This window comes from Lygodium microphyllum, chromosome 11, assembly GCF_053477565.2.
Source record: "Lygodium microphyllum isolate KBCC chromosome 11, Lygodium_microphyllum_v1.1.10, whole genome shotgun sequence".
Classification (NCBI taxonomy): Eukaryota; Viridiplantae; Streptophyta; class Polypodiopsida; order Schizaeales; family Lygodiaceae; genus Lygodium; species Lygodium microphyllum.
Window position 1 is genome coordinate 44,436,443 of NC_141145.1, and position 23,079 is coordinate 44,459,521.

Here is a 23,079-nt window from a genome sequence, read left to right on the forward strand (position 1 = left end):
ACCTCTCCCTTACACCTAAGGAGAGCCTCCTCTTTTATAGGCTTTCAAGAGCTTCTCTTCTTGGAGAGAGAGTTGATTTGATCTTCATGCAAGATGTGGTTGTTCCACTCTGCAACACTAATTTCGAGATATCTCTTTGTGCGTTGTTTGGATGAAAAAACATCCAACACGAAAGTTGTAGATCTCATTGTTTTCGATAACTATAGCGGCCTGTTTTTCGAGATTGTTTTTCTATTGCGATATATTTTAAAAATGTATATTCCAAAAAATAGCTTTTTAAACTGTACTCTTAACTTGTGGTCCATGCAACCACCTTCAGTCATAGATAAGGAGAGTTCATTAGATTGCCTTGGGCCTCAACCTTAAGATTTAATTCCACACAAAAGCTTGTGTCATTTTAGACCTTAGAAATAGAAAATCACTTCTCTCCTCACTTCCAAAGGATCATGTCTTAATGAAAGAAAAGACCTTAAACCTTGACTTGTAGGGGAGAGGATGACCCCAAATGAATGCAATGCTCATTACACACAAGTAAACATTCCCAGGCGTCCTTGGATGCACACATAAATACATCTACACAATGCTAATGCACTTCCTCTTCTTAGAACTCAATCCATCTTCATTTTTGTGTAATTCCTTGGTTCTTGTGTATCTTACACTTGGCAAACACTTATTTCTCCCTTCATAACTTGTACTACATGTACCAGATATCCCCATCACAGTGCTCTGATCACCCCATTAAGTGATGCACTGGGAATACTGGTCTCTAAATGGTCTCATGGCCATGCTAGATCATCATCAACACTTAAATAAAAGTGAGTCATTAATTTATTGACATGAATTTATTAAATAGAGAATGAGTAATAAGCAATCAATTTAGTGGCATCCCTCTAGCTTCTAAACAGTTGACCTCAACTGTAGAGGGGATACATAGTCCTTAAGAAGATCTAGAAAGTCTTTTAGTTTTTTCTCAGTCATAAACTAAGCATCCAGTGGTGGCAGATAATTCTTAAACCTAACCAGATACTTCCGTAATACCTTACCTAACCTTAGAGTATTGTCCTGATGGTGTAAAATTCTTTTAGGCACAAGGAACTCTTCTGTTTCTTCTATGTCAAGTAAATATTCCTTGATTGGTGTTGAGATATTAACAATCACACCTAATGTAGCCTCTTTGTATGAGGCATTTTGGGATGAAGACATGCAGGCTGTAGGAATCCCATATGCATAGAAAGGAAAAACTATACCCGTCCAACAAGTATAAAGCATTATACTTGACCACCACTTTTGATAGATGAATGAATACATGATGATGCTTTTCTTTATCAATTAGTGTTAGTCTTATACTTGTCAGTCCTACACAAGATTGTGTTTATGAGTCCAAGCTTCCATCTTGGAACCTAATTCACTTGTGTAACAATTGTGGTCTTCAATCAATGTCATCATGAGTTTAGTCTATGCTTACAAGCCGCCATAGCCGTGCTCTAGATCCAGTGTATTTCACATGGTATCAGAGCTCATCTGAGCATGGCCCAACTCTCCTTTCACTCCTCTCAACTCCTTTCCATCTATGCTCAGCTCATTTTGAGTACTAGACCCTATCTCCAACTTCATTTGCATTCTTCCCTTCAATGAAGCTTCCATGGCAGCCATAGCCAGCAGCACCCTATCAGCTTGAAGCTTTCATATCTCTCTCCATAGGTCAAATCTCACTAAACTTCCTTCTAGACAAGTGTTTCTCTACTTCTAGATCTCCTCCTTAGCATCTCAATCATTGATATTGGGCAACTATAGCTTCAGCATTGCCTCTTTTTAGAGTCGTTGCCATAACTGTGTCTATGGACAGTACCTACCTACCTCTATTGGAGCAGCCATATCTCATCAACCAAGCCATATCTCTTCAAGCTTTCTTATCAAGAGTTGTTCTTCAGGTCAAGAAAAAACTTCTTGGCGCAAAAATCAAGGAGATTGATGCACATCATGCCCGGCATTTGCATTTTTCCAAATCTGGGCACAGTTTTGACAGTGACCACTTTGAAGGCTTAGATCTCTCAACTCGGGAAAAATGAACACAAAGCCTCTTAAGGGGAGTTAGACCCATTAGTGAGGGTCCTCCATCTCAAAGGGTTTGAGAAGATTCGATTTTTGGAGCTCGTGGGAGCTCATTTACCAACTGATGGTCCCTGTTTTGACAGGACAGCCATAGCCACTTACCTTCAAGCTCATTTTTCCTTCATTTTCTCTCTCCTGCCACTTAAACCAAGCCAAGGCCACTCTAATCTGAAGTTTTCAGCAAGTATTCAACCATCAAATCAGCAAGGAAGGGAAGCTATGAATAGTTTTTGAAGATCATCAAGTCAAACTCAAGCAACAATCAAATTTTAAACTACTATCTTTTGATACTTCACTGCCATTGCTTGTGTCTTTTGACACATACAAATATCAATTCATTGCTAGTTATTCTCGGTCATTTGAAGCTGATTTCCATCATGGGAATGACCAAAATCAAGTCTTTTATGAAGATGCTTCTCATGAAGAGTAACATTACTCTTGTTGCTCAATTCAACTACATGGAAGACTTGTTTATTATGCTTGTAGATATGGTCTTCAGCCATGCTCTAGATCCCGTACATTTCACAATTGGTTCCATTGGAGGTTCTCCAATATAGGGACGTAGCAAACTTATATGGAAAGCATTATGAATCTTCCAATGACTTGGTAGATCCAAACAAAAAGTCACATCGTTTATCTTATCTGTGATCTTGAAAGGGCCATAATAGTGATTAGAAAGCTTAACCACTTTACCCTTTTGACCTTTCTGCTTCTTCAAGCGAGTTCAAGCGAGCCTTCTCAAACTTAAGAAGAACATACTGTCCCAACTTAAGATCTAACTTACGACGATGCTTATCTGTTTCGTGTTCATGCTTCTCTTGTGTCCTTTGGATAGCAGCTTTTACTTGAGTGAAAGTTGTATCAATGTCTCTAACAAACTCATCTGCTACAAAGATCTTATCCTTCGTAAGAAGAATGGGTGGTAAATGAGGCTTACCATAGATGATCTCAAAGGGTGCCTTACCAGTACTAGAGTGCACTATATTATTGTATGCAAACTCTATTAAAGGCAAATACTTTTCCCATTCTCTTTGATTATCAAAGACATAGGATTTCAAAATTTTCGAAATAGTAGAATTAGCACTTTCACTCTACCCATCCGTTTGAGGATGATAAGAGGATGAAAATTTTAACTTTGTCTTGAGGTTCTCGAAGAGAGCTTGCCAAAAGAGGCTGGTCATGCGGGGATCTCGATCACTTACAATGGACTTAGGCATGCCATGATGCTTGAAAATATGAGAAATGAATAGCTTAGCCATATGATCGGCTTTGATTGTCTTTCACACAGGTATAAAGTGAGCTTGCTTAATGAATCTATCAATAGTCTAGATTGCATCATAGCCTGCTTGTGTGCGAGGAATCTCCATGATAAATTCCATGGCTATAATTTTCCAAGGCTCATTGGGAATAGGTAGTGGCTTCAGTAGACTAGGTGGTTTATGCCTGTTATACTTTACTTTTTGGTATATCTTGCACTCGCAGACATATCTTTCAATGACAGCTCTAAGAGTGGGCCAAAAGAAATATATTTCCAATGCTTGAGTAGTGGGTAGAATACCCCTATGTCCAGCATATGGAGATGCATGGGCTTCATCCATTACTTTGTGTCGCAATGGTAATGCTACACAAATTGCTTGATGATGATACAAATAGCCATCTCGAATCGAGTAAGGTGTAATCGACTGACCTGAGTTAAGCTAATCCCATATGGTTGAAAAGTCGGAATCAGTTGCATACATTTTGGATAAATCCATGAACTCGTTATGGTAAACAGTTGTGATTGCATTCACTCGAGGTCGCCATGATAGAGCATCTTCTACCACATTCTTAGTTCCAAATGTGTGAAGGATTTGAAAATGAAACATAGATAAGAAATTTGCCCAACGCATTTGTTTCTTTGAGAGCTTCTTCTGAGTGAGGAAGTATCTTAGACTTTGGTGATCTATTTTAATAATAAAATCTAAACCAAGTAAATAGTGTTTCCATACTTGAAGAGCATGTATCACTGCCATAAGCTCTTTCTCATATATTGGAGCATGTAGCTCATGGTCCTTGAGGCATCAGCTCTCAAATGCTACTGCATGATGCTCTTGGTTAAGCACAGCTCCAATGCAATCCCCAGAAGCATCGCAATGAACTTCAAAAGGTTTTTGAATATCCGGAACTATGAGAACTAGTTCTTAATCACAAGAAACTTAATTATTTCAAAAGCTTGTAGTTGCCTTGATCCCCAACAAAAAGGCATTCACTTCTTAGTAAGGTCATGTAGAGGAGATGCAACATACACAAAACCTCGTATGAACCTCCTATAATATGAACATAGGCCCAAGAAACTTCTAACTTCATGTACAAAAGTAGGTGTAGGCCATTCAACAATGGCTCGAATCTTCTCAGGATCCATTCTCACCAAATTGTGAGAAATAATATGGCCTAAGTAATGAATTTCCGAAAGGAAAAATTCACTCTTCTTAGCATTGACCTGTAGTCTATGCTTGCGAAACTCTTGAAAAACAATAGATATATGTTTTCTATGCTCTTCTTCAAACCCTGAAAATATTAGAATGTCATCAAAGAAGACACTTGTGAACTTTGAGTGACGTGTGAAAATTCTCTACATCATTCGATTGAATGTGGCGGGTGCATTAGTCAAACCAAATGGCATGACTAAGAACTCGTATAGTCCAAATGTCGTACGAAAATATGTATTATGAACATCTTCAGGTGCTATCCGGTGATAGCCGCTCTTGAGATTAATGCGACTAAAGATGCTAGCCCCTTGCAACTTATCCAAGATATCATCTATCCTTGGGATAGGAAAACGATTCTTGATTGTGATCTTGTTCAAAGATCTATAGTCCATGCACATACGAAAAGAACCGTCTTTCTTTTGAACAAGTAAGACTCGAGAGCAGTATGGACAAGAGCTAGGTTGAACTAACCCTTTTTCCAACAATTCATTTACTTGTGTTAGGATCTCCTCTTGGACTTGTACTTACTCGGTAAGGGGTTGGTTAGGTGTGGTGAACTGCCTGCGATAAGATCAATCGTGTGATCTTCCGGGCACTTAGGAGGTAACTATCCTGGGAGCGAATCACTAAAACAATCTTCATATTGTTTAACAAAATCATGTCTATCTTGATCAATTAAAGAGAGGGGTTCTTTTAAAGTCTGAGACTTAGAAGCATTAGTTGGTATTGTGTGCTCATTAGAGTCACCAAGTTCCCTTGAATCATTAGTTTCTTTTGACTCTCTCACAAAAATCATGTACGCAGAAATAGCTTTCTTCATTTCTTTAGAAATGCTAACATGACTAACCATTGGCACAGGCCAATCTCCAGCATCAGCAATGCATACTATGTTCCGACCCTTGAATTGAAATGCAAGGGTTTTCATAACAAAATTGGAAAGAGGTCTAATCTTGTAATGCTAAGGCATGTCTAAGATAACATCACATTTACCTATGGGTGCAAGTAGAAAATATTCTTGGTCACGGTAATCCCCAATTCTAAGATTCAACTTCCCTTGAATAGGAGTAGTTGATTGTTGAGTGTCCCCCAACCCTTTAAGAGTTGTCTTTTCTTCTCATTTGAATGAGTGTTAGCTTGCACATCTGGAATAGAATTTGAGGATGGCGAAGGAGGATCTTTAACCACATTTGCTTCCTTCCTTTTGTGAGGACAATCAGGCTTCATATGCCCTAACTCACCACAAAGAAAGTACCTTCCTTCCTCTTTGTACTTTTGTATCTCAAAGGGTGAGAGATACTTGCGCTTCTTCTTGTTACCCTCTGGCTTTGAATATTGGTCATGGGTAAAGGTAGGTCTTCTTTGATTAGTCATGTCTCTTGGTTGATCATAGAGCTGCTCTTGTCTAGCTCTATAAGAACTCATCTCCAACTTTCGAGATGTACCAAGTATATGCAAACTTTCAGCTATGATGGTAGACTCCATCATGCGAGATAAGGTTTCATGTGGATACACCTTCATGGTTCTGTGTAAATGAGAGAGTAGGCCAGCTTCAAACTTCATTTTCTTCTCTTCATCACTGATCTCTATGAAAGGAGTAACCTTGAGAAGAGTAGACCAAAGCTTGTCCACATAATTAGTGACCTTTTTATGCTCTTTCTGGCCTAGCCAATCCCACTCTTTCTTGATACCATTCTCAAAATCAGGAGGCAAGAACTGAGCATAAAACTTCTTCTTGAACTTTTCCCAAGTTGTAGGTTTCCTTCCCTCCAAAATGAGAGTCAACTACCAATTGCTAGTGGTGTCTTTCAAGTGCATGCCTACATGCCTTAGCTTGGACTTTTTTGAGAAATTACCATTAGAAAAAGCAACTTCAAATTACCTGGCAAAGGCTAACAAAGGCAACCGCCTTAACAGGATCTCTCTTACTGGAATAAGAGTCAAAATTTATGTCCTTATCCCTAGACTTGAAAGTCTTAGTCTTCTTAAGCTTGCTCCTCTTACGGTCCCTCTTTGTCCATTTGGGGATTGCATGAGACTTAGAACCAAGAGAGTAGAAACTAGAAGATGATGAGGAGGAGGAGGAACTTGAGTAATCAGGGGAGTAGCTGGTTGCTGAGGGAGATGACTCCCTCCTTATCTACCTCACTCGAGGTGAGGTCTTTTTACTCTTCTTGACCCGAGAATCCTTCTTCCTTCTAGGTAGCTTCTCATCAATTGGATGCTTTGCATCTTCACCATCAATTGGTGCAATGGTGTTTCCTCTAGTAACACCATCTTTTGGAGGATGCAATCCTTCATAAGTAGCTTCTTCCCTTGCCCTTAGGCTATCAATCAATTGACGTACTTTGGGAATCTTCAACAAGCTACGATCCTCTGTCAATTGAGCCTATAATTGCTCACTTGTAGGTGCTTCATCAGTTGCCATCTTTACCTTCTTCTTGCAAGGATCGCCTTTACTTTGAGAAAAGCAAAGAGACCTGCTCTGATACCACTGTTATAGAATCTAGATACACGCTTGGCTTTCTTATATACTTAAAATATGTATGGTGAATATTATGTTGTCACAAAGGGAGAATAGATGAGAGAAAATAAAGATGTAGAGAGAGAGGTAGAGAAATTGGCAACACACTAGGGACTAGAAGATGGGCCAGTCCCCCCCTTGTGGAGTTATATTATTGACAAGGAGCAATCTCCTCCATTACACATAAGCCAGTTCTTACTTTTAGATCTTGGAAACAAGATCACGATTCCTTGCACGGTATACAACCGGCTAACACTTGCACAACTTGGAAGTTGGTACCTTTTGATCCTTCTTGAGTCTCCTTCTCTCCTACACAATATGTGTAGGGCTCTCCTCTTGGCGCTTGATTTTAGCAGAGCTTTCGTAGCACTTGCACCTTCTCTTTCCGCTTAGAACTTGATTTCAACAGAGCTTCCACAGTACTTACACCTTCTCTTCTCCTCTTGGAACTTGATTTCAACAGAGCTTCCGTAGCACTTGATTTCAGCGGGGCTTCCACAACACTTGCACCTTCTCTTCTCCTCTTGGATACATGCAAAGTGATGCTTCCTTCACCTCTCCCTTACACCTAAGGAGAGCCTCCTCTTTTACAGGCTTTCAAGAGCACTAATTTTGAGATATCTCTTTGTGCGTTGTTTGGATGAAAAAACGTCCAACACGAAATTTGTAGATCTTGCTATTTTCGATCATTATAGCAGCCCGTTTTTAGAGATCATTTTTCTATTGCGAGATATTTTAAAAATGGATTTTCCAAAAAATAGCTTTTTAAACTATACTCTTAACTTGTGGTCCATGCAACCACCTTGAGTCATAGATAAGGAGAGTTCATTAGATTGCCTTGGGCCTCAACCTTAAGATTGAATTCCACACAAAAGCTTATGTCATTTTAGACCTTAGAAAGAGAAAATCACTTCTCTCCTCACTTCTAGAGAATCATGTCTCTCATCTTTCTTAGTGAGAGAATTCCCTCTCTCATCTTTCTTAATGAAAGAAAATACCTTAAACCTTGACTTGTAGGGGAGAAGATGACCCCAAATGAATGCAATGCTCATTACACACAAGTAAACATTCCCAGGCATCCCTGAATGCACACATAAATACATATACACAATGCTAATGCACTTCCTCTTCTTAGAACTCAATCCATCTTCATTTATGTATAACTCCTTGGTTCTTGTGTACACTCTTACACTTGGAAGACACTTCTTTCCCCCTTCATAACTTGTACTGCATGTACCAGATATCCCTGTCACAGTGCTCTGATCACCCCATTAAGTGATGCATTAGGAATACTAGTCTCTAAATGGTCTCATGGCCATGCTAGATCATCATCAACACTTAAAGAAAAGTGATTCATTAATTTATTGACATGAATTTATTAAATAGAGAATGTGTAATAAGCAATCAATATAGTGACAAAACCCACTAGTAAGAGAAGACCCAAAGACATAGAGAGGTAATCAAATCCCCAAAGGTAGGCCCAATCAAAGAACACAGCCAAAAGCTGGACGCAACAAGGATAGGCACAATCATGGAAGTAGATCTACTCGGCCTTATCAACTTGATCAACAACTTGGCAGAGCAGGAAGCTTTGGACGTGGAAGAGGGAAGCTCAAGTTGTAGAAGCAACAAAGAGTTGAACTTAGGCAATTTTTTGGAGGCTGCTGTCTAATAGTTAGTGCACAAATACGAAGTTCAAACCTGGCTAGAATACCATGGCAGACCTATAGAGGACGTCATATAGACCTCAAGGAAGAGAGAAATCTGGCTCATAGGGCTCTACAAGGCCTAGCTGCATACAACCAGGACCAGCAAACTAGGAGCTTGTGCCAAAGATTGGAAATATGAGAGATCCAAAGAGTGCTAGCCCTAGCATGCAGAAATTGATCGGATAGTAAGAGAGTGCTAGAGGGAGACCTCACACTAAGCGAGCTTCTAACAAAGCGACTGCTAGATAACACGGTAGCAAAGCAAAGTGCGGCAGCATTAGCAACAACCTTGCTAGTAGGGTTAGGAGTTAACCAAGTCTCTAAGAGCCAATCGAAAACCCTTGTGGTGGTGAAGAAGTTGGACAAGTATCAAGCAAATGATGATCCATACAGCTTTGTGGAACAGTTCAAGCAGGTCTATGAGGCCAACAACCTTACCGATCCTACTCAACACTACCAAGCTTTTGGACTATGCTTAGGTGACAAAGGCCAGACTTGGTACACGAGTTTGGATGCAGTAGAGCATGCCAATTTCAATAGCTTGAAAAATCTGGGTACTCTAATAATAACCTACTAGTGCAATTCATGAATGTCAAGTAGAGAGAGAAAGAGGATATTCAAGATTACGAGGAGCCTCTTCAAGAGAATCCCAATGGGCAAGAGACCAATAGAAAGAGCAATATCCACAATATTCATCAACATAATAAAAAGTGAAGAGCTCTACATAGCCATGGTGGGCAACTCGAGCTTGCAGCGAGATGCACTAGCAAGGGTCTTTGAGAAAGCTATTAGAGTGGATGACCAGCTCAAGGAAAGAAGCTCCAGGTGCTCAAATCGAGAAGAGTCCAGTACAAGGACTTCCGAGAGGGCCTCAATGTCGAGTGAGAGAGCACACCCAAGCGTGCAGGACAAAGGGAAAGGCACTGACTTAGAACAAGAGCTTGTAGAGATTAGGATGGACATAACCAAACTATAGGAGATGATGAGATGACCAACGTACCCACATATCCAATGCATGCATTGTGGTGGAAATCACTTTCCAGCCAAGTGCCAGGACCCTAGGTCATGACCTTGTGCTAATTGTGGTAAATTCAGCCGTGACGCCATGCATTGTAGACTACCTCAGAGACTCTCGTACTTGCAGCCTTACGAACAACCCTACTTTGAGAACAAGCCACCAAACTTCTTTGGAAGGGGAGTCCCATTGACTTTCCCAGCACCTAATGATGCTAAGCCGCCCATCTTCGGGATGGAAATAAATCCTACAAGTATCCCTAGGCCGCTTAGACCCTACATGATCCACCCATAGAGTGATACTCTAGTTCACTTTATGGACGAGCCTAGCAGTGACAAGTCTTATGTAAACCCATACGTGTCATACAATGAGGAAGGCAATATAGTCCTTATGGACTACCAACCAGTGCCTATAATGGCATTAGGTAGGGGGAGAGGCAGAGGCCTAGGAGCACAAACCCAAGAGCCAAATGTGTGATGGACTTGTGGTCACCCAGGAGGACACATTTTTTCACACTGCCCCGAAAGGGAGCAAGCAAATAGAGATAAGGTGGACCTGAGATGTGCTAAGTGTGGAATCACTCATCTCTTTGTCGATTTCCCTAGGAGGAGACCATCATCTAATTTGCCAAATGATCCATCAATTCCATTAGGGTTTATCGATGTCAAGACACTCGATGGGGAGGCCACGCCTATCTCGTTGCATGTCATGACCCGTGCACAGATGAAGCATGCCGGCATATCATTGCCAGGGCCAGCAACCTTGACACAACCTCAGTTGGAAAGAAGAGTTGGAGAAAAAGGAAGAAAAGGCCAGACACTAAGGTCACCCTCAAAATTGAAAGTGCCACAACACTGCTTGTGGGGAGAAAGTCATTGACGCAAAGGAAGAAACGTCGGCTCCACGGATGGCTGAAAAGGGAAGTGCTAAAGTCGGGGAGTACCCCAACCCAAAGTGCCAACTCAAAACCATCAAGAAGGTGAAAGAATGGGTGAAGGAGGCCTAGGAGCACCTAAAAGACATTGAGCTCATACTGGAAGATGAGATCAATGATCTCTCAAGCATGAGTGTGCCAATCTCTCTACCACGACCAAAATCAAGGGAGGCGATAACACCACAAGTAGAGCCACCTAGACAAAGGCTAAATGCTTTGAGCGAGCAAAATAATCAAGGCCATTGGCCAAGAACCGTAGACTTAGGAGAGAGGCAAGTGACTAGCAACCTCCTCAATACACTGGTGACCACCCTGTAACTCTAAGCTTGGTAGACCTGCTTAGGCAACATCCACCAAACAAGCCAATTACTACATACTTGCCTGAGCATGACGCTGAAACTCAAATACTGAGTCTGACGCTGCACTCTGTGCCTAAATCCTTGCACGTCAATGCTTTTTGGGAAGGCACGAAAATGCATGCAGTCATGCTAGTCCTAGCTCTGGGGATGTCACAAGAAAGGGTATTGTAGGCACAAGGGCAAGAGTGAGTGTGCTAAGCCATGCAGTACTCCAGACCTAGGATGACCCATCGGTCGATACTGCTAGGTTCAATGTTACATTGGCTAATGGAATGAAGGTGAAACCATTCAGATTTTTGAAAAAATGTGGTTGGAGGACATAGATGTTGAGCAAAGAAACGTGGATAGAAGAACAACAAAAACCGCATCCATTGTTCCTCCCTTAATCGTCGGTGTCATGGGCAGATGGGTAGGTCCCCTTTAGTGTGTTTAGTCTTGGAAGGCTGAGGTATTTTAGGGTCACTATTTGAGATGACTTTTGATTCGGAATCAAACCCTCCATTTTCACTAAAAGAGGGGCTCTCTCCTGGTGGTCGTAGCTCAGAAGGTGAGTCCATTCACAGCAATGGTGCGTCAGTCGGTTGACGGGCTAGGCCTGCGATCACACCCGTATCCTCCAACCACATTCGATCGCAGTCCTTGTGTCTGACTCCTTTCTCTACTCTAAGTGTACTTTGCTTGCATGGTCTGGTGTCTACTCGTATTTGTTCAATTATACATCCCCCAGTGTCGTACTCTAGGGTCAAGGAGGTCAATTTAGCTAGGGAGGGGAAGACCCCATGACCTGCCTTCATAGTCGATGACTTGACTAAGCAAGATGAGGCAAGTCTCATTACTCTCTTGCAAGAGTATGTGGATGTCTTTGCTTGGTCCCTAAAAGAGCTCAAAGGGATAGACCCAAGTGTGGTGACTCACAACATACCCATGACACTTGATGCAACACCGATCAAGCAGCGACTATATCCCATGAATCCAAAGCGCACCCACACTGTCAAGGAAGAAAATTGACAAACTAATCAGAGTAGGATTCATCTACGAAATTGAAGACATGGACTAGGTTTCCATCATAGTCATTGTATTAAAGAAGAATGGAAAGATTAGAGTGTGTGCCAATTACAAGAATGTAAACGTAGCTACAAAGAGAGGTAACTACCCATTGCTGTACACCAAGCACATGCTTGAGAGAGTAGTTGGCAAAGAGGCCTACAATTTTTTGGATGGCTTCTTTGGATACAATTAGGTGCAAGTACATCCTAATGATAGGTATAAAACCACATTCGCCACTGAATCGGAAGTCTTTGCCTACATAGTCATGCCTTTTGGATTGACTAATGTGCCACCCACTTTCAAACAATAAATGTGTACAATATTCAAAGACATGCTGAGGAAGGAGTTAGAGGTCTTCATGGATGACTTGTGTGTTCACTCTACTTGGTGAGAGCACTTAGACAGACTTCAAGCGGTCTTTGAATGATGTTGACTATACCGTCTCTCATTAAACCCCTTGAAGTGCTAATTTTGGGTGAAGCATGGATGTATCCTAGGACACATGGTGTCGAAAAATGGCATTGCCACAGATTTCTCGAAGATCAAGGTCATTATTGATCTTTCACCCCTAACTGATTACAAGGGCGTTCAGTGCTTCTCAGGATATATAGGGTATTATCAACGATTTGTGTTAAACTATGCATTGATTGCTAGACGTCTATACAAGCTGTTGATTATATTCGAATGGACCGAGGAATAGCAACACACGTATAAGGAGCTAAAAAAGGCTATAACCATAGCACTGATACTACAAGCCCCAGATTGGACACTCACATTTCATGTGCGCATCGATTCTTCGAAATTTGTCGTAGGAGCTGTGTTGTGCCAACCTGGTGAACACAACCTGGACTACCTAGTGAGCTTTGCTAGTAGACAACTCGCTGAGACTAAAATGAATTACTTGACAACGGAGAGAGAGGGCTTGGCCACGGTATTTTCCATAAAGAAGTTTTGATATTATCTTCTGGATACGCCTTTTGCTTTCTTTGTTGACCATCAAGCCTTATTATATATGGTCAACAAACCATGCGCTATAGGACGCATTGCTAGATGGCTTCTTCTGCTTTTGGAGTTTGACTTCTCTATGATAGTGTGTAAAGGGAAGTAGCATTACACGGCTGACCATCTGTCTCGTATCCCCACAAAAGAAGCACCTAGACAAGGCATTGTGGACGAACTACTAGAGGCGTATCTATTCTGCTTATCCAGTGAAAAAGATTTGTTTAGAGCTGACATGACACCATATTGGACAGATGACATAGTTCAAGTGCTTGAACATGTGGTGCACAGCATCGGACGCCATATGCGTGCGTAGTGAGCATCAGAAGGTCCCCAAGAACAAAAGAACTCTACTTTTTTCACAAAAAACAAAGAAGAAAGCTTGCACGACATGAACAAGAGACTAATTGGGTGCAGTCTCCCCCCATGCCTTGTGTGAGCGCTCCACAAAGCATGTATTTTATATATTATTCATCTTCAAGCTCAAGAAATAGCCCAATTTACAATTAGCATGCTTTTGCTTTTGTGTTTGCTTTTGTACCACTAAAGAATTGAAGCTATTGGGCGCCCAAGAAGTCAGGCGGTACCCAAATACAATGTCCAATACAAATATTTAAATTGTGCGCCCATGCACATACAAAAATAATAAATAAATATCAAACACTTTAGTAAATATGGGCGCCATGCCTAAGATACGCGCCCATAAAAAATTGATGATAATTTGAATACACGCTATCCTCCAATGCTTCCCGATGCCACCGCTGCTTGCTCTACACATCAACTGAAGCATTCACAATTGTTAGAAAAATAATACAATTAAACCGACAAAAGTGAATACCTAGCAGTCTTCAGCTACAAAAATAAATTGGTTAGAACTCAATCCTAACCTTAATTTATTACGAGTGCGCACTCTAAACTCATAAATGTTTATTAATTTAAATATGTATTTTACAGAATCACCCGCTATGGAATCACCCACTTACACATTAAATTAACAAAACATTCGAAAAGGATAGGCGTCCCTATCAACTTTTCGCACAAAGAATCCACCTTGTGTATGAGCCCCGGTAATAAAATTTTACGGAATCCACCACAAAACCCCACGGAATCCACCATGGAATATGCCTCCTGGCATCAACATGAAGTACCGGAACAACCGATAGAAAAGGCCCAACTCAGGTGGCTCATCCTGAAAATCCAACCCTATCAGTTGATAGCTGGTCAACTTTACAGGCTGGGGAAAGATGGGTTACTGCGCAGATGCGTGTGTGAGCACGAGATGCATGACTTGATGACAGAGGCACATGGCGGAATTGCAGGAGGACATTTCAACGGAGACACAACAGCCCACAAATGGTGCAGTCCCAACTGTGGTGGCCCATCCTCTTCTGAGATGTGGCACGATTTGTGAAGCACTATGACGAGTGCCAAAGTACTAAATTTCTAATTCGTAAGAATCACATAGAGCTAACCCCAATTATCGCACAACAACCCTTCGAGAAATGGGGGATTGACTTCATTGGATCCATTACTCCTGTGTCATAGTATTCACGAGCCAAATACATCATTGTGGCTACCAATTATTTGACAAAATGGGCAAAAGCATGAGCTATGAGAAAGAATGATGCTCGGACCGCTGATAAGTTCCTATGGGATCAAGTGATCTCACAATTCAGCTGCCCTATCAAACTAGTTAGCGACCAAGGCACACACTTCATCAATGAAATGATAGCTCACCTCCTGTCCTCCTTCCTAATCATCCATTAGAAATCCTCACCTTATTACCCCCATGCAAACAATCAGGCCGAATCCACAAATAAAATCTTCGTAAACATCTTGACCAAAGTCATCTCTACTTCATGCAATGATTGGGATAACAAGCTAATGGCGGTCTTGTGGGCCTACCACACGGCCTACAAGACAGCTATAGGACAAACACCCTTTCAATTGACATATGGTACTAAGGTGATTACCCTTGGAATTCTTCGTATCAAGCCTCAGGTTAGCCCTTCAAGAATGATGGGATGGGAAGGAAGCATGGATAGAACGCTTGATTGAACTCGAATGCTTATCAAAAACCCGGCTTCTAACCACCCATGCATTAATATGTGAGAAGGCAAGATGCAAGAGCTGGTTTGACAGGCATGTCAAGCAGCGCAACTTCAAACAGGGTGACTTAGTACTACTGTACTCAGTCAAACGACATAAGCAAAAGCTGAAGTTTCGGGGGCTAGGACCTTTTAAGGTTCAAACCATCAGCCAAACTGGAAACGTAGAACTCAAAACCCTAGAGGGTGAGGGAATTTCAATGGTAGCCACATAAAGAGGTATTTCCCTCCCATGCACCCATTGCATGAGTCCCCCAATGCCAACACCCCTTGTGCATGTACAAGTAGCCACTATCACTAAGATGGACAGTGAGGATGAGGAAGTAATAGTGCCAGCTTACCTAAGCATGATGGTCATTTCTAGGCACACATGCACTATTAACGCATTGATTGATGAATGAGCTGATTTTAATGTCTTAACCCATGACCATTAGACCCAAATTGGCAAACCGTAGTTGCAACCCACTAATGCTAAGCTCACTCCTTATGGAAGCCAACCCTACACACTTTTGGGAAAATGCAAGATCGCAGTCTCTATCGAGTCAAAGAGCCTATCAGTCATCTTCTATGTATTACCAAATACAAAGGATGCAGGTCAAGAATCGTTGTTAGGATGCACTTTCTATTAAAATACGTGGGATCTAGAGCATGGCTATGATGGCTTGTAAGCATAGACTAAACTCATGATGACATTGACTGAAGTCCACAACTGTTACACAAGTGAATTAGGTTCCAAGATGGAAGCTTGAACTCATAGACACAATCTTGTGTAGGACTGACAAGTACAAGACTGACACTAACTGATAAAGAAAAGCGTCATCATATATTCATTCATCTATCAAAAGTGGCATTCAAGTACAATGCTTTATAGTTGTTGGATGGGTATAGTTTTCCCTTTCTATGCATATGGGATTCCTGCAGCCTACATGTCTTCACCTCAAATTGCCTCATACAAAGAGGCTACATTAGGTGTGATTGCTAATATCTCAACACTCCTCCTCAATCACAACCAGAAAGTACAAAGTGTGTAGAGGCTTTAGTGAAAGTAACACCTGCAAAGTGTGGGCACACCATAAACATAGCAAAACACCAGGGGCTGTTGCAAAAAAGGCTAAGTGTGGGTACCACAAACATGATGGTCGTCCAAAGGCTGTAGCAAGGGCCTTACAGAGGCTGTAGTACAAGGCTACATGAGGAGTTTACGAACTTATGATAAAGACATTTGGACTAGGCAATACAAGGCTAAAAAGTCAATAAAAAATAGGATCAAGGACCGTGAGGCCCTTGCAATTTTTAGCATTTCTTTCGACATAGATCTTCGATTCATTGTAGTTCTTCTTATCTAGCTTCATGTACTTGTACTTCACTCTGTTTGCCACTTCAAAGTCTTTATGATTTTTCTGCTTCTTCTTCTTATTCTTGTTCTTTTGGTCCTCTTGATCTGCTTCTTCATTGACTTTTCTTGCAATAGTTGCATCAGTCTTTATGTCCATGTCCCTCTCAAGAAAAGGTATCATTGTCTTTGAGGTAGCAGAAATGTCTTCAAAATCTTCAAATAAATTCATCGATTGCTCTTCAAAACAAGTAAATCCATCCATCCCTGCAAGCGGAATAAACAAGTCTTCCATGTAGTTGAATTGAGAAACAAGAGTAATGTTACTCTTCATGAGAAGCATCTTCATAAAAGGCTTGATTTTGATCATTTCCATGATGGAAATTAGCTTCAAATGACTAAGAATAACCAACAATGAGTTGATCTTTGTATGTGTCAAAAGACACAAGAAATGGCAGTGAAGTATCAAAAGATACTAGTTTGAAATTTGATGTTTGTTACTTGAGTTTGACCTGATGATCTTCAAAAAAATTTCATAGCTTCCCCTCCTTACTGATTTGATGGTTGAATACTTGCTGAAAACTTCATATTAGAGTGTCCTTGGCTTGGTTTAAGTGGCAGAAGAGAGAAAATGAAGGAAAAATGAGCTTGAAGGTAAGTGGCTATGGCTGTCCTATCAAAACAGGGACCAACAACTGGTATATGAGCTCCCACAAGCTCCACAAGTTGAATCTGTTCAAACCCTTTAAGTTAGAGGACCCTCACTAATGGATCTAACTCCCTCTAAGAGGGTTTGTACTTGTTTTGCTTGAGTTGAGAGATCTAAGCCTTCAAAGTGGTCACTATCAAAACTACGCCCAGATTTGGGAAAATGCAAATACTGGGCATGGTGTGTATCAATCTCCTTGATTTTTGTGCCAAGAAGTTATGCCTTGACCTAAAGAACAACTCTCAAGAAGAAAGCTTGAAGAGATATGGCCTGGTTGATTAGATATGGCTACTCCAACAGAGGTAGATAGGTGTTATCCACAAACACAGTTATGGCAGCAACTCTGAAAAGAGGCAATGTTGAAGCTATAGTTGCCCAATCTCAATGATTGAGGTGCCAGGGAGGAGCTCTAGAAGTAGAGAAACACTTCTCTAGAAGGAAGTTTAGAGAGATTTGGCTTGTGGAGAGAGATATGAAAGCTTCAAGCTGACATGGTGTTGCTGGCTATGGCTGCCATGGAAGCTTCATTGAAGGTAGGAATGCAAATGAAGTTGGAGATAGGGTCCAGTACTCAAACTGAGCTGAGCTGAGATGGAAAGGAGATGAGATGAGTGAAAGGAGAGTTGGGCCATGCTCAGCTAAGCTCTGATACCATGTTAAAATACATGGGATCTAGAGCATGGCTATGGCGGCTTGTAAGCATAGACTAAACTCATGATGACATTGACTGAAGACCACAACTGTTACACAAGTGAATTAGGTTCCAAGATGGAAGCTTGGACTCATAAACACAATCTTGTGTAGGACTAACAAGTACAAGAATGACACTAAATGATAAAGAAAAGCATCATCATGTATTCATTCATCTATCAAAAGTGGTAATCAAGTACAATGCTTTATAGTTGTTGGATGGGTACAATTTTCCCTTTCTGTGCATATGGGATTCCTGCAGCCTACATGTCTTCATCTCAAACTGCATCATGCAAAGAGGCTACATTAGGTGTGATTGCTAATATCTCAACACTTTCAAGAAGCAAGCACAATGCAACATCTATTACGATCTGCAGTGTATTCACCTTGACATTGGCAACATGCAAATCATGACAGCTTTCAACAAGGGCAGCAAGGCTCCACCCAAGCCTGCCATGCCACTGAGGGAGCTACCTAGGACCAAGCCTGGGGAGGGGGATCATGAGTCATCACAACCCACCCAAACTACAAAACCACTGCCAACCAAGGCCATCCCCAAATCCATAGAGCCCACGCTTAAATGGGTGCCAAAGCACCAAAAACAACCTACTCGTAGCCAGCAAACACAACCCCGCAAGGCTAACAACTATCATTCAAAACCTAAGAGACCGACCCGACGCTATTAATGTCACAATGGATCCACAAAGATCTGTTGCAAGCCCAAGGATACTACAAAGGCAACACCTGGATATGAGTGCCCAAGAAGAGAGATTCTAGAAGCATAGTCCAACCACAACCATCACTAGCTACCCCATCTCCAAGAAGCCACACTCCTGCTAAGGCAGTGAACAACTAGAAAACTTAAGCGGCAAAGATTACAAAACCTGCGACAGTTGTGGTCAAAAAACCCCAACCAATTTATCAACCCAAACAACTGCATGATACCCCAGAATCATCTATGTCCAAAGAGCTTGGCACCCCAATGGCTACGCAAGAAGAGGGCAACCCACCATCTGTGTCACTGGAGCCACCCTTAGTACCCCAAAGTAGCACTAGACACACGAATCAGACTACAAAGCTACCCTTAGACACACCATTGTTAAGTCCATTTCCACTAGAACCATCAATGTCTGGCCCAATTCCACCACAACCACCAGCAGGTCATCTTAGGCCTTCCTACGAGTGACGTTCGTTCCTAATGGTCACCAAGGACCTTGCTAAGAATATGGAAGATGACTTGGTGACATGCATCAAGCTCTTGGATAACACCTTTACCACATTCGCTAGGAGCTACGAAAGACTTGACCTCAACTTGCTTGATGAACCCCTTACTGCTAGGTTCGTTCCTATCTTACACTTGGGAAGAATACGAGTTCATGATAGCAACATCCCCCAACGTTTCAAAGGATTTGATCGATAATGACAAAATCTCAAAAGAGCATGCGTTCATTAGACAACTAATAACATCATACTGCAAGCCCCAAAGGCATGTATCATCTATTGAGCTTGAGGAACTCACTCGCCTTGCTAACTCTAACTCATCATTCTTACACAAATGGTGTAACCTATGTCTCCAATGGGAGAAACAGGGTGCCAAATAATGACAAATGCTGAGCAATACCGTGCCATCAAAATAGCCGAGTATGACCTGAATTACATATCACCAACCTCTTTCAGAGTCTTGGCCATCACCCGAGACAAATACTTAGACGACCAGGTCTTGGCTCAATCCTTATACTGATTGCCTCGAAAGAGGAGCTACATGTGGCTAGCCGCATCAACTCGGGTGATTTTCTAACCGATATCCTAACTTACATTACCCAAGTCTATATTAGTCCTCGTAATCTCGATTGTCATGCCCACTTAGAATACAACCCTGATTTCTATGATTGGCTTATGCCAAAGTAGATATAGCACCATATTATGCTCAAATGTCTTCTCTCTCCCATGTCTAATCCTAGGACAGATTCTTCTCATTCCCAAGTGGGGAGGAGGCAAGGTGAAGGTGAAATCAAGGAAAAGTGTCATAAAATTTTGGAAATGAATAGAATTGCTCGAATGAAAAATCTCTTTTGATGCTTAAAGCATGTTCTTCTTTCCATAAAAGCATGATCAACTCATGTTTATCTTCCAGCAAGAAAATGTCTTAGGAATGCGAATGGTGAACCATAAGGTGGGGGTAAGGTGAATCAAACCAAACACATAAGGAAAACAATTAAGGAAAAGCACACATTGCAAGGGTAGAATGCAACAATTGGTGATTGAGAAAAAGGTCAATAAAATTGAAATCAATAGACTACTGGGAGGAAAAAGTCTACTTTTGCACTCAAGCATTTCAGTTCAACAAGTATGTAGCCATTTCCTATTGCTTATAATTATTCTGAAAAACACTAATGGTGAATATGGCTTCATGACAGGCATCCATCATGGTAGGCCAAGAAAAGACTGGAAAATTGCCTTTTTCAGAGGAAGAACAAGCAAAATATGGACTTTCAGTGGAAGATGTGTTCAGTTGAAAGTTCTCGGCATATCTTCAACTTAGAATATGTGATCATTGAAGAGCGGGGCCGTTAGGTAGATCATTGAGCAATGCAATCTGTAAAAATACATGGAAGCGGTAAGCCAGGGGGTGGACTACTTCCATTGTGTAGAGTTCCTAAGGACTTTCCACAAGAACCGTGGCACCATAACTGTGCATGAGGGAGAGGGAACTTGTCAATAGGTGTAGATTGAATTGACCCCGGAGTTAGTGGAAAAGACATTGGGCTTGGCAAACAAAGTGGAGAGGAAGCCAAAAAGAGATGTATATGCCTTACTAGGAATGCACAAGGTAAAATTCCACACCAATGATGGCATTAGCTTGGTAGATATCCCTGACCCTGAAATCCAACTCCAAACCAAAATGGTGCACACGTTGTTTTCTAGTCAAAGATACAACATCATGAGCTGCATCAACATCCCACTGTTAGAGACCATCACACAGAAAGGTTGTTGGATGAGGTGAACCTCAACGATTTTGTGAGGAAGACCATTGAGACCTCAACAAAATCCTTGGCAACGGGAGGACAAACTACCAAAGGAGAATCGCCCGCCACCAAAGCTGAAAGGAAAGCCTCGTCTTCAAAGGCTGCAACCATTGGATTCGGTGGGGTCCTCACCGTGATCATCAAGGAAGCCTTTGGACAAGGGCAAGAAGAAGGAGGGGAAGGGGTGGATGAATAAAACACAAAGCAGGTTTCCACCTCACCAGGAATAGGAGGCGCAGTCTAGTGAAAGGACACTGATTGAGGAAGAAGAAAATAGGAAACAACAAGAGCAAACTAGCCGAGGAAAGGCTAAGAAGACAAAGAAGAAAATTTCACAAGAACAACAAAAAGAGGAGAGGAGGAAACAAGAAAAGGCAGACTTGCAAAAGGCTTGTAGAGAGTCCAAAAAGGCCGAGCAGGAAAGAAGGAGAAAGTAGAAAGAAGAGGAGGAGGAAGACATGGCCATTTCCATGCACAGGTCCATTAAGCAGCAGTCCAAGTGTGATGAGCCAGAACTCGCGAGCCCAATCAGAGATGAAGGGCCAAGTTCAAGCACCCAAGTGCCAGAATTCGTGCCACTTGCAGTGCAAGAAGGAAGGGGCAAGGCTCCAGTCACCCCCATTTCCACTCTCTTGATGCCTGCCACCACCGTCGCCATCTCAACTCCCAATTCTACGACCAAAGTGAACGCCAGCAACCTAATGGCTTGGGTCCAATACTTTGTGAATAAAGAAATGGCCAAGTAGTAGAAGAAGGAACTCCCCTGGTAGAAACCAAAAGGCTGGCTACGGCAGACACCGGGTTGAGGTGAGACCCTAAGCGGCAAAAGGTGGCAGGTTCCACAACCTCAATCCTCGCAATAGAGAGGCCTCCTAAAGACTACGACGAGTTTATCAAGGATATCCTCTCTCAATTAGAGAGAACCATGGAGGAGAAGAGAATCGCGGTAGTAGAGCTTGAAGTTGAAAAAGAGGCATTGGCTACATCCTAGTTGGAGAGAACACGCCAAATGGCCATGGTCCAAAGGGAAGTCAACGAGCTGAAAGAGTAGCCACAAGCTAAGGAATAGACAGAAGAGAAATGGCGGGTGTGCTTGAACAAAGAAACCGAGGTTACACGACCCCTACGGTGGCACAATGAAGAGATTGTGGCATGCTACGAATATCTACAAGCAGAAATGGAGAAAATCACTAAAACCACAGAATAGCTAGATGAATTGAGGGAGGAAAGAGCTTGCAGGTATGAAAGAGAGGTAAAAAAACTAACCCAAGAGGCTGTTGCGGCACAGGAAGGACATAGAGATGAAATACCAAGAACACAGACTGATAGTGCTAGCTCAAAGACAAGGGAAAAGCCTCAAAGATATGAACAGGAGGGTAGAAGAATGGGCTAATCAGAACAAAAAAAGAGTTAAAGCCTTGGCACACCATCTCACTCAAGTAGAAAAATAAAAAATACTTGTTGAAAGCAGAGTAGAGGCTACCCAAGTGAGCTTCCACACCCAGCAAAGTGCCTTCTTGGATACCCTATTGGATGTCACCCAAACAGAAGAGGGAGATTCCATAGAGGCAATGAGAAGGGAACTAGGAATGGCTTGTAGAGCACTGAAAGCAGGACTACAGATGCCACCACAACCTAGTGGGGTTGGCCCAAGCCTAGAAGAGCAATGGCATTATCTCCTATTGGCAGGTCTAACCTCGTAGGGAAGTGGATGCACTTGGGTTCATCGAAGAAGAGCAGCAAGAGCCAAGTCAGGAAAGAGAGGTGGATGTGAACTTTGAAATGGGACCACACGAAGAAGAGCTTATCCCACCACCCCCTTCCCTGCGACCTGAAGAGCAGCAACATGCAGACACCTCTGCAGAAAGAAAGGAGGCATTGAGGGAAAAAAGAAAACAAATGGTGGAAGAAACAAGGAGGAAATTGAATGCCAAGAGAGTGAGGGCATCCCAAGCACCTATCCCACCATGTGAGGAAAATGCCCTAGCAAGCTTCCACCCCGACCTTGTAATCTGGGAGAGGTAAGAAACGTCTAGGAGCCCCTTTGAT